This window comes from Hippopotamus amphibius, chromosome 4 (genome assembly GCF_030028045.1).
Source record: "Hippopotamus amphibius kiboko isolate mHipAmp2 chromosome 4, mHipAmp2.hap2, whole genome shotgun sequence".
NCBI classification, from domain to species: domain Eukaryota; kingdom Metazoa; phylum Chordata; class Mammalia; order Artiodactyla; family Hippopotamidae; genus Hippopotamus; species Hippopotamus amphibius.
In genome coordinates, this window is record NC_080189.1 from 84,001,040 (window position 1) to 84,013,623 (window position 12,584).

A 12,584-nucleotide genomic window follows, 5' to 3' on the forward strand; every position below is an offset into this window, starting at 1 on the left:
ACCTGAATACAGGTTCAGAATCAAGAAACTGCACTGAGGCATGAGTGTGGACACGTTCGTATGATGCAAACTGGTGTCCTAGCAAACTGCCAGATCACGAGCCTCCCAGGCTCGTGAAATCACCAGCCACAAACATAAGGCCACGAATGCCAAGGGTCTCTTCTGCCTGCTTTGCTCAAGCAGTGTGGTCTGTCCAAAGAATTTGAAATAACAGAAAATATACACAGCAGCATTCAAGCAGCAGATGGTATTCGTATGCTAGAAGCTCTCTGTGCCGGCAGATCCCTCACGCATCCGTCGCCGTGGCTGAGGGAGGGGGAGGCATCACACCTCCTTCTTTCCGTGGATTTGCCATCTTTTACTCATCTCTGATGCCAGTGTCTTCTCACAGGATTTACAAGAGAAGAAAAGTCTCACTGTTCTGGACATGCTAGAAAACGTTCCAAAACTTTCTTAGCGTTCTTCCTAGCAACAGATCCAGTGACTTTCTCCACATTTATTCCGGGTGGCACAGTTCTTCTGGTGTTCATTGCTTTCTGCCATCGACTGGCCATACAAACTTGGGTCATTAGTCCACTTTTTGTGCCTCAGTTTTCTCCTCTGGGGAGAATAAGATCACCCACCTCGTAAAGTTGTTACGAAGATTAAATATCTGCCAGCCAGTTACAAAAGTACCCAATATGGAGTAAGCACTCAATATATGTTGTTATGTAGTCATTTTATCCACATAAACCAGGATTGCACCTGTGAGTTGGTGGAAGTAACGTGACTGAGAATCACACAGCTTGCTTCTGGAGTCCTGGCTTTGCCACCTACTAGCTGAGATGAATCATTGAGAAGTCACCTGCTCTTAGTTTATTTTTATCTGTAAAATGTCAAAAAGAATGCTTATTTTTCTGTATTAAGTGAGATTACTTCTGTGAAAAATCATAAAATGCCGTACAACCCAAGATGGTATTATGATCTCTCATCTCTGCCCTTCAGCAGAAGCTGTTGAGTCTGAATCACCTTTGCGTTTCTTGTGGCTCCCAAGGCTGTACCTGGCCCTGGGTGGACCTTAACAGTGATTGTCAAATGAGCCGTTTAACAGTTCAACACAGCTAAGAAAAAAGAAGCATGACAAGAGGGCTTCTGCATGGTCAACAGAGGTGGCATGAGATCTGCAGATACACTCACATGCTTTCTTCAAGACTGGCCCATCAGGCCCTCCGCCTGATTTTTCTAGTCTTCTTTTATACACAGTCAGCCCTGGAGGACCAGGAGGATCCAGTTAGAGCCGTGAGGATGGGTTTGGTTGCTTTACGCAGGCACATTGACCACCATAAGAAATTACAGCTTGACAGTTGGACAGTCATGGTGGAGACAGAAAAACGGATAAAAGTAGATTTGAGAACTTAAAAAGTCCTTCAGTGTAGTTGTTTTTCTAAACTGTAAGGAGAAATCCCATGAGGCTTACTGAAAGCAAAGTTAGAGCCATTGAGATCTTTGGAGAACAATTTCATTTGGGCAGGGGTATACCAGATGACCTAACATGACAGATTCTGCTAATTTTCATGATTGCCTCAGGAAAGGATGAGGCGAGCTTGGCTCTGTTTTTGCAATATGTTTCTCAAATATAACTTCTTGGTCTGCTGCACAGGTAATTACTCTAACCACAACGCTCATGTTGCCAATTATCTCAACTGTGGCCTAATTTTCCCTAATGATGCTGAAGCCTAATCCTTCTGGGTTTTGCAATCTCTACCAAATAAATGTTAAAACCTTTATCTGGCAACATGGACTACTTGGTCAGGTCAGTTTATGTAACTATTTATATCCTCAGGATGATTTGCAGTCAATTTGGAGTAATTATTAATTTTAAAGAATGACCTTGAGATTAAATAAATTCATTTAAATTTATTAACAGCCTGGTCTTCACTATTTTTTATACCACTGTGTGCTCTGTGAAATAGTGTCCAATTCTGTGTTGTATCCTAGCATGGACATCATTCTAAGTGGCATGCTTGTCCAATCTGTAGATGACACGGGAGGTGAAAGGCATAACAAATATTTTGGAAGGGCAGAATTGAGATGTCAGATGTTTTTGGCAAGTTGTAATGATGAACCCCATTCTAAAAAGGTGACATTGGAGACTTCCCTGGGGGTCCAGTGGTTAAGACCCTGCAGTTCCAATGCAGGGGGTATGGGTTCAATCCCTGGATGGAGAACTAAGTTCCTTCATGTGTGGCACAGCCAAAAAAATAAAAACAAACAGAAAAACCTCCAATGTAAATTTAAAAAGGTGAGCTTTTAATGGAGTGAAAGTAAAGCCTTCTCTCGGTTCTAACAAAAATACCTACAAAAGATAATGGAGATATTGCCAACCTGATATTCAGCTATAAGATTGGCTGGTAAATGAGTCACCATAGTATTAATCCATAAGTGTTGGTATTTGGGGCTGCAGAGAACAGGGCACCCTTAGGAGGAGGGACTGATACCTGTCCGGATATGGGAAGTGGGAAGTTATCGGGGTTGGAGGCTGCTTCAGGAATGGTCTTCTCTCTCGTTGTCTCTCTGCTGGCCTTTCTGCTTATATCTGCATGTTCAGGCATGTTCAGTAGGTTCTCTTCTTTTTTTTTTTTTGGCACACGGGCTTAGTTGCTCCGCGGCATGTGGGATCTTCCTGGAGCTGGGATCGAACCCGTGACCTCTGCATTTGGCAGGCGGATTCTTAACCACTGTGCCACCTAGGAAGCCCATAGGTTCTCTTCTGACTGCTGATATCCAATCCAGATCTCAGAGAGCACTGATTTGATTGACTAGGCTGATGATCATCTCTTTTCTAGGGCGGAGACCTTGGCACAGAGCAGCCTCATCGGTCATCCACCAGCCTCTGTGGATGCCCTTGAGTGAGGTGCTTACCCCTGGTCCTATCAGTGGCCACCTCTGCTAAAACAGCAGTTTATCCCTGCTTTCCTGAATAGTGCCCTGCAGTTGGGGAAGTTTATACTAGGATGTGAATCTGGATCTGTCTCCTAGGGCCAGAACTGGGACCAAGGAGTGAAAGCTACTGGAAGAGAGATTCAGCTCCATAGAAAATTCCCTGAAAATGAAACAGGTTGTAGGCAGATGGATGGTTGGTTGCACCTTCCAGGCCCCTTCCAATTCTCAAAATTGTGATTTCATTTTTATTGTCACTCTTTTATTTCTTCCCAGAAGTGTCTAGTGAAAACCACCTTTTCGTGTTATTTTTAAAATGAGCTATTAAGATGATTCTGCCACAGCGTAATTAGGATCTGCCTAAGTTGTCAGGAGCAGTAATGCTTTTGCATTAGCCTCTTAAATAAAATATATTTCATATGTGGAATATTCATAAATTAGATTTTATTATAGCCAATAATAGTGCTGTTTAAAGAAAGGAAATTATTTACAAAATGTGAATGTGCTGGACCAGCAAACTGCAACAAAGATACTTCTCTAAAATTTTGAAGATGAGTATGAGGATGTTTTATACATTTTTTTTCCTAAGGAATTGCAAATGACGTTCCAGAGATTTCCGTTAAGCTTTTAAATTCGCATGTCATGATGGACTGAATCATTTAGGGCAAATTTCAGTGATGACTCTTCTGACAGTTGTCTGAGCTGAAGTCTCCAAAATAGAGGCATTAAATCTCACCATTCAAATTCTACTAATTTGGAAGTGTGTGTGTGTGTTATGAAGGGAGAAGAAATGTCATTCCATGCAATGTTCATCCTTTCCCAAACAACAGAAACTAGTTATTTAATCAGAGAAAGTCTGAAAGCACTGGGAAGACTCAAGGGTGATTCTATTTCCATTCTCCAAGGTGAGAATGCATTGTGACAAAAAAGACAGGGCAGATACAGGGCAGATAGCCTTGCCTCCAGCTGCCTGTTTCCTGCACTCCCTCTAGCCCGTGCATGGTTGGGAGAGAGAACAGCTTTGTGAAAATTCCAGTTCCAGCATTTTGGAGACAAGACAAAGCACTCTCGGTTTCAGTTTCCTCATTTATAAACTGGGGATAATAACAGTACTTAGGTCAAAGCGTTCTTGTGAGGATGAAAGCAGTTAGCACCTGTGTCAGGCTCATACAAAGCGCTCAGTAATTTAGCTGCTAGGATTATTTTTATCGTCCTTACTCCGTAACAGGTGGGAACCCTGAGGTTATGCGCTCCTCTCCCCAGAAAGTCCGTAGCATCAGGCCCCCATCAGTGGCGTGGCTCCATGTGGTCCTGCCATACCTGGCCCAGCCCCAAATAGGGATGTGTTCAGCCCCAGCTCGTGATCTGCCTTAATCCTCCGCGGAAGACTTCATTCCATCCAGGTGTGGCATCTTTCCGTAGACCTCGCAGAAGGCTCTGTATCTCTTAGAGCCCTGGTTCCCTCCTCTCAAACACTGGGGAGCTATTTATTTATTCATCTTTTTATCTTTCATTGAAGTATAGTTGATTTACAATGTTGTGTTAGTTTCGGCAACATGATTCAGCTATATATGTATGTGTGTATATATATATAAAATTCTTTTTCAGATTCTTTTTTCTTGTAGGTTAGTATAAAATATTGAGTATAGTTTTTTGTGCTATACAGTAGATCCTTGTTGATTATATATTTTATATATATTAATGTGTATATGTTAATCCCAACCTCCTAATTTATCCTCCCCCCTTTCCCTTTGGTAACCATGTTTGTTTTCTATATCTGTGGATCTATTTCTGTTTTGTAAATAAGTTCATTTGTATCATTTTTTTTAGTCTCCACATATAAGCAATATCATATGATATTTGTCTCTCTCTGGCTTACTTCACTTTATATGATAATCTATAAATTCATTCATGTTGCTGCAAATGGCATTATTTCATTCTTTTTTATGGCTGAGTAGTATTCCATTGTGTGTGTGTGTGTGTGTGTGTGTGTGTGTCCATATTATACCACATTTTCTTTATCCATTGATCTGTTGATGGGCACTTAGGTTGCTTCCATGTCTTGGCTATTAACAAGCACATGAAAATGCTCAACATTGCTATTTATTAAAGAAATGCAAATCAAAACTACAATGAGGTATCACCTCACACTGGTCAGAATGGCCATCTTTAAAAAGTCTACAAATAACCAATGCTGGAGAGGGTGTGGAGAAAAGGGAACCCTCCTACACTGCTGGTAGGAATGTAACATGGTGCAGCCACTATGGAGAACAGTATGGAGGTTCTTCAAAAAACTAAAAATAGAACTACCATGTGACCCAGCAATCCCACTCCTGGGCATATATCCAGAGAAAACTAGAATTCGAGAAGGAGAACTATTTAATTTTACAGTGTTTGAAAATTTTGGATACTATGAATTTAAACTGTATTTGTTTTAAAACAAAGTTGAGTGATCAGGTGCAGACTGTGTAGCGCTGGATGAATCATCAAAGAATGCCTCCTCTGACTTTCTCTCCTTTGAAAAAATGCCTGTGCTTGGGTTCCATTTTACCTGATCTTCTGATGTAATTGGTCAGGGATTTATTTGGCCACTTGGGGCCAAGTCACTGATACTTTTTAAAAAGCTCTCCCAGTGGTGCAAAGGTGCCTGCAAGGTTGAGAAGCATTTAGCAAGCCCAGGGTCAGACTATTAATGGGAAAGGCAGGTCTAGACTCCTGGCTTATCCTCTTTTCTCCCTGTACACTGACCCCAAGTTCTGGTTTAAAAGAGGTTTTTTGAACAATTTTTTTCTGTGATTTTTTTTCACTCTTTCTCATAAAAGTGAGGTATTAAATAAACACACTATTCACACACTTCTGTTAGTTGGCTTCCGTTTAATTAAGGTTTCATTCTGTGCTGTTCTACCTTAAACTTATGCTTGTTTTCTTACAATGGGGTGTTCCAAAACCTTCATTCCCAGATGCCTTCTTTTCTCACCACCTGCAAAGCCACCTCTAAATGTAATTACACGGCTGTGTTCCACACTGATATCACCAACCTCGATCAAATACTTAATTCTTCCTTGTTTGTTCTTTTCAGTCTGTATTAGATTCTTCCCAGCTGCGCCCTGTGTGTTGACGTGAAAAGTACAGCGTATTCCCATGAAGTATTCGAGTAAAATAAGATCAAGTGCCTTTTTTCCCTCTTTGATTTGTGTGCGCAGTTGTTTCCTGCTATTTAGGGGTCATTCAGACTACTATCCTATACCAAAATGTAATTGGAATTGTGTTACCTTTTTTCATTACCTGTTGCCATGAAATTGCTTAAAGTTTCTTAGACATGGATGTCCTTAACAACAGTAATGCTTGATTAAAATTCATCATGGGATTTAATATGTATTAAGTTCCTCCTGTCAATTTTAGTAGGATAGTTGAAGGAAACCTCAGCTTAATAGAATTAGCTAACCCCAAACAGTTTACACTGCTCTGTGTTTTTTTTTTCCTTTTCAGGAATCTTTGTGATATTCTACACCTGTGTGCTGAAGACTTTGACCAAAGCTGCTCTCAGCATCCTGGGAAAAGGACGGCTTCCAAAATCAGGGAAACTTTCAGGAGATTCTTTTCCCAGTGGATCTTCTGAAGGTAAGAGTGAAACCGTTTTCTCTTTGTCTTTAGAAATCTAAATGAGCTGTTCTGTCTTCTGAGATCTGCTTCTTGGAAAAGAGTGAATGGGGGAATAGGTTATTGATAATTCTTGGTAAAGAATTGAGAGTTTTTCTTTTTCGGGAGATGTTTTTAGTAGTGATGAAGGAAATCAGTTGACTATTTTGATTGAACAGGAATTTATTTGAAGTGTAGAGCTGTGAAATGAGTATCTATGAAGACTTACTTGAACACACACACACCCCCTTAAAAAATCAGTAATGTGTCTCTTCCCAGAAAAATTTCTTATGCATTTAGGGTCTCTATCAGTCTTCATTTCTGCTTTACCCTGCCTTCTAGGATTGTTTTAAGAATCAAACAATATAACTTATGTGAAAGCACTTTGTAGACCATGAAATATTATTTGCATATATAAGAAAAACAATGACTATTTCCAAACATTGATAATCCTCCAAAATACTCTCACACCCTCCAATCTGTTTTCCTCCATAGTGTGATTCATTTTTATTTCAATTCAATATACTTTGCTAGGATCTCAAGAAGCACAGGTGATAAGTCCTTCCTTCAAGGAATATGTGTCAATGCAGGAGACAGATGCATAAATAAATATGACCAACTCCAATATGATATAAGTATATGGAGAGTATATTGCAGAATGGAAAGGCATCAAATGCAGCCTCAGGCTGAAAGATTGTGTGTGTGAAAGCAGACTGCCTGGAGGTGGTGACCCCTAAAATGGCCCTTGAAAGATGAGTAGGAGTTAGCCTGGTAAAAAGCAGGGTGGGGTGGAGGAGGGTATCGCAGGCAGGGGGAGTGGGATAGGTGTGTGAAACCCATAGGTGGAAGTAATAAGTTGTTCAGGATTGTTGACCCATAGGTATGGCTCTGTGTGTGTGTGTGTGTGTGTGTGTGTGAAACACTGAGGGTTTTTAAAAATTGAAATATGGCTGATTTACAATGTTGTGTTAGTTTCTGGTGTACAGCAAAGTGATTCTGTTTTATACATACATACATACATACATATATATGTATGTATTCTTTTACAGATTCTTTTCCATTAAAGTTTATTACAAGATATTGGATATAGTTCCCTGTGCTCTACAGTAGGATCTTGTTTTTCTATTTTATATATAGTATGTGTATCTGTTAATCCCAAACTCCTAACTTATCCCTCCCCTACCCCCTTTCCCCTTTGGCAACCATAAGATTGTTTTCTAAGTCTGTGAGTCTCTGTTTTGTAAATAAGTTCATTTGTATCATATTTTAGATCCCACATATAAGTGATATCATATGATATTTGTCTTTCTGCGACTTACTTCACTTAGTATGATAATCTCTAGGTCCATCCATGTTGTTGCAAATGGCATTATTTTATTCTTTTTTATGGCTGAGTAATATTCCATGTAGTTGAATATATGTGTGTGTGTGTACACACACACACATATACATACATACACACACACACATATACATACATACACACCACATCTTCTTTATCCATTCATCTGTTGATGGACATTTAGGTTGTTTCCATGTCTTGGCTGTTGTAAGTGGTGCTGCTGTAAATATTGGGGTGCATGTATCTTTTGAATTAGAGTTTTCTCAGGATATATGCCAAGGAATGGGATTGCAGGATCATATGGTAATTGTATTTTTGGTTTTTTAAGGAACCCCATACTGTTCTTCATGGTGGCTGTACCAATTTACATTCCCACCAACACCGTAGGAGGGTTCCCTTTTCCTCTGAGGGGTTTTAAGGTGGCAGTCATTGGCATTTTAGATGTGTTACCCTGGGGAAAGTGTGGAGAAAGAGTTGCAGGTGAGCAAGATTAAAGGAAGGAAGATTCGTTTTGTAATGACCTGGGGAAGAAATGGGAGGACTAAAGTTAGGGTAGAAGCAGTGAGGAATAGAGAGAGGGAAATTTGAGAGAGCTAGAATATTCTGGATTTTGTGATAGTTTGGACATTGAGGGTGAGAAAATGATAGGGCTTGGGACTGTTAGGTTTCTGACTTGAGTGACTGAGAGTATGATGATGTCACCAAGGGGATTAGGAGGGAAGCAGACTCATTGTTGGGGAGGAGAAGACTTTGAGGTATATTTGGGACATCTAGATTGAAATGTTTACTAGGCAGTTGGAAGTGTAAGTATGATGGTTAGGGGAGGGTTCGGGGCTAGCAATGTTGATTTGGGAGTTATAGGCAGCAGTTAAAAATCTTTTTAAAAATATAAATTTGATTTTGTACTTAAGCCCTCACTATTATTCATTCATACACTGAAAACACAACTCACCACATTCTCAATTCACATTTTATTTTGCCATTACCTATCATTTTGTTTGTATCTGTACTTGTTGGTCTTATTTCCTTGGCACATTAAATTAGGATTTTTCCAAATGACAAATGTTGTGACCTTTTGAGTTTGATGAAAGGAAACTTCAACCAGTATTTAAAAAACCATGAGACCCTAGGGCTTCCTTGGTGGTGCAGTGGTTAAGAATCTGCCTGCCAATGCAGGGGACACGGATTTGAGCCCTGGTCTGGGAAAATCCCACATGTCGCGGAGCAGCTAAGCCCATGTGCCACAACTACTGAAGCCCGCGCACTTAGAGCCTGTGCTCCGCAACAAGAGAAGCCACCGCAATAAGAATCCCGCACACCACAATAAGAAGCCCGTGCACCGCAATGAAGAGTAGCCCCCGCTCTCCGCAACTACAGAAAGCCTGCGCGCAGCAACGCAATGCAGCCAATAAATAAAAAAATAAAATAAAATTTAAACAAACAAATCAACAACAACAAAAAAAGCCCATGAGACCCTAAAATGTAGGAGAGTTATAAGCCAGTGCCATTCTCCATTTTAATTCCTTTAGAAAAGGTCTTTGCTTTCCAAAGCATAGTTCTTTTTCTGTATAAATGGAGGTTTCTTGTCACTTCCTCACTTTCATTGCTCTGCCCAGGATCTGAGCACTGCTCGTGGGAGACTGAGCAGAATCTTTCTTGCATTCTTCAGTGGGGTGGTGCCAGGCTCCCTCCCTCTGGGTCTTCTCAGCATCAACCCAGAATGTCATTAAGGAAGACTGTTGTAACAGAGGCTGCACTGTTTGAGGTCAAGTCTACCCGAGTTAGACTTTTGAAAATCGTTACTCAGAGCCTTCTTTGAGGGAATGTCACGGGTAAAAATTTTAAATTCAAATAATACTTACAGTAGTACTATTTTGAGTGAATTTTATTTGATTACCATGGCCTTAATTAGCTTACTGCCTCTTTTCCTTAAGACCTGTTGGAAAATTACAAAATGACCCTTTTTTAAACTCTTTCTAGTTCACTTCTCTACCGTCCTCCCAGAAACTTTCAAGATCAGTTAATCTGTCACTTCCATTTTTATGCACAAGATAATTAATTTGAAGCAGAATTAAGTAACTTAGTGTTGACAGCTGGAGCCAGAGCCCTGGCCTGTTGAAACTCATTCTGTCCTTTCCACTTCAGTTTTTCCCCTCTTATTCCAAATCTTTATTGAACCATGACATTATTTATGTATCTTAAAATAGGAAATTGAAATAAGTAAATCAGTTCACACTGCTGGCATATGCTTTGGTTAATCACTCTATGTTCAACAAACAGATTTTGCTTTACTGATTCAGGCTCAGGTTAAGGTTTTATTTTTTATTTTTGTACCTAAAATTGTTTTAGCAGGGATTTTGTTTTTTGGCGTCCTTTATTTTTCTGTACTGATTCCACTGCTAAAAGGAAGGGTTGGAAGAGAATCAAAACTACCTATGTTTAAATTCTAGTTAAAAAAGGACTGTCATCTCAATCCATCATCAAGCCAGGTTTTTCGCAGTAGGTATTTTCAGTGCCAGTGTCTTAGGCACATTCACTAACAAGGCAGGCACTGGGCCACACAACCAAGTTTCCAGAAGCATCCTATTTTTTTCCAGTTTTATTTCCCCTTTTTAAATAAAAGACAACCTTCATACATTAAAAAAGGCACTCCTCATGTATTTTAAAGCCAACACTTTTATTAAGCAGAAGCTTTTTCAGATTGGGTCAAAGATGTTGCAAGACCCTGTGAATTTCATGTATAGAAAATGAATTCATGGAAATGCTGAGTTGGTGTAACTTAGAATGACATCACATGCATGCAAGTTGTAGGTGGTCTCAAGGACAATGAATTGTTCTCTGAAATGCACAGAATGGTCAGTCACTGCTGTGAAACCAGTGGGTTGTAAATCGTGAGGGTGAGGGTATACAACTTGATTCACTCATCCCAAGAGCTGCCAGTCACAAAAGGAGTTTCCACTTGTTTATGTGCAGGACCTAAAAAATATGTCTCCTCATTTGGGTTTCTCTCTTTTTCTGCCTTCTTGCCTCACTCATAGTCTGTGTGTGATAGACACGGACTAATATGATTATCTCCAAAACAGGAGACCTTTGGCAGTTGGTGTTTATGGAACCAGGAGTGGAGACAATATAACGTGGACTGGGAAACAGGCAAATCACCCTTCACTTGGTAACAGGCAAGAGCTGTAGGAAGACATCTTGACATGTTTGCCTTCTGCATAGCTTGGCCACATCAGGCAGAGTGACAACAGAACAGAGATGGACAGATGTAGAAACTTCTGCAAACAGTGAACAGGAAATGGTGTGATGGCTCAGAAAGGGCAAGTCAGCTTTCACCACTGTTGTTTGGCTTGGTGGGAGGGTCTTTTTCCAAACAGTCTTACTGTTGACAACAGTATTGGGTGGCTCCTTCCTGCTCAGATTCCAGAATGAGTATTCCAAGTACCATTATGCCAGCAAAGCAGTGGATAACGCTTATATTAGCTTTGGAGGTGCCACTTAAAAGTATTTCGAGTTTGCGGATTTCCCTGTTGGCACAGTGGATAAGCCTCTGCACTCCCAATGCAGGAGGCCCGGGTTCGATCCCTGGTCAGGGAACTAGATCCCACATGCATACCACAGCTAAGAGTTTGAATGCCACAACTAAGGAGCCCATGTGCCACAACTAAGGAGCCAGTGAGCTGCAATGAAGGAGCCCGCCTGATGCAACTAAGACCTGGCACTACCAAATAAATAAATAAAATAAATATTTAAAAAAAATTTAGAGTCTGAAATAATATTCAAGACTGCCTTCCTTCAACCCCATGGAGAGAGCACAGAATTCTGCTGGAGGGGGTTTGTTTAGGGAAAACTCTTAGACAGTAAAAGCCATCAGTGAGTCGCCAGGGTGACACTTTTGAATGGGCAGTCTTCCAACAGGCTCAAATCATATTTAGCAGGAAAATGTGTTACCCTATGTCCTTTTGTAGTGTGGGATTTTGAAAAGAGAGGGGAGAGGAAATGCTGAGCCACCAGCTTTTGGATCCAAATTCAGTCCCCCTGTAGAGGTCGTAGACATCAGCGATTTGTGGGCCATTTCGGTGGAGGACAATGACAGTGGATTTCTAATCAGATAATGTCCTGCTGCATTTGAATTTTCGCTCTCCACTGCATTTTGTCGTTTGAGTCCTTTCAAAATTATTCTTGATTCAGGTTTATTATTAACTTTTTGAACTCTGGCTTCTGCACTGATATCTTGCTGCTCATGTTAAAATGACTAGAGAATTTATCTTTGCATTCGTTAATAGAATAGCAAGGCAGCATAATATGAATTTATTATACTCTTCACATTTTCCTGTAATATAAGCTGGATCTGTTATCCCCGGGGAATCTATTTCAAATTCATGTCCTAATAAGACATTCTAGCTAGTTGCTGGCTTTCTAGCTTTCTAAAAGCTTCTCAATAATGGATAAGTGGAGAACAATAAATAATACATAATTTTGATTTTAAACTTTAAAAACATTTTTGATGGTTCTCATTATAAAATGGAAAATGAAATAGAACTTACTCTTCAATGAGCAATAGTATAAGTATTTGGATTTTTTTTAGATTAGAACCATCCTGAGGCAATTATGTCTTTTTAATATGGTTTCGAAAATAAACTCCATGAGGAAAGATTAAGGATAAAGACATTATTGAGGATGC

At 40.1% G+C, this 12,584-nt stretch overlaps 1 protein-coding gene across 3 annotated transcripts in view; it reads left to right on the plus strand.

Annotated features, from left to right (window-relative positions):
- NRCAM (neuronal cell adhesion molecule) overlaps window positions 1–12,584 on the plus strand; it is a 311,821-nt gene that overhangs the window by 54,066 nt on the left and 245,171 nt on the right. For all 3 annotated transcript variants that reach the window (XM_057730323.1, XM_057730324.1, XM_057730325.1), the window contains exon 2: window positions 6,409–6,540. The gene's annotated coding sequence lies outside the window, so the exon portion shown is untranslated. The remainder of the gene's footprint in view (window positions 1–6,408; window positions 6,541–12,584) is intronic.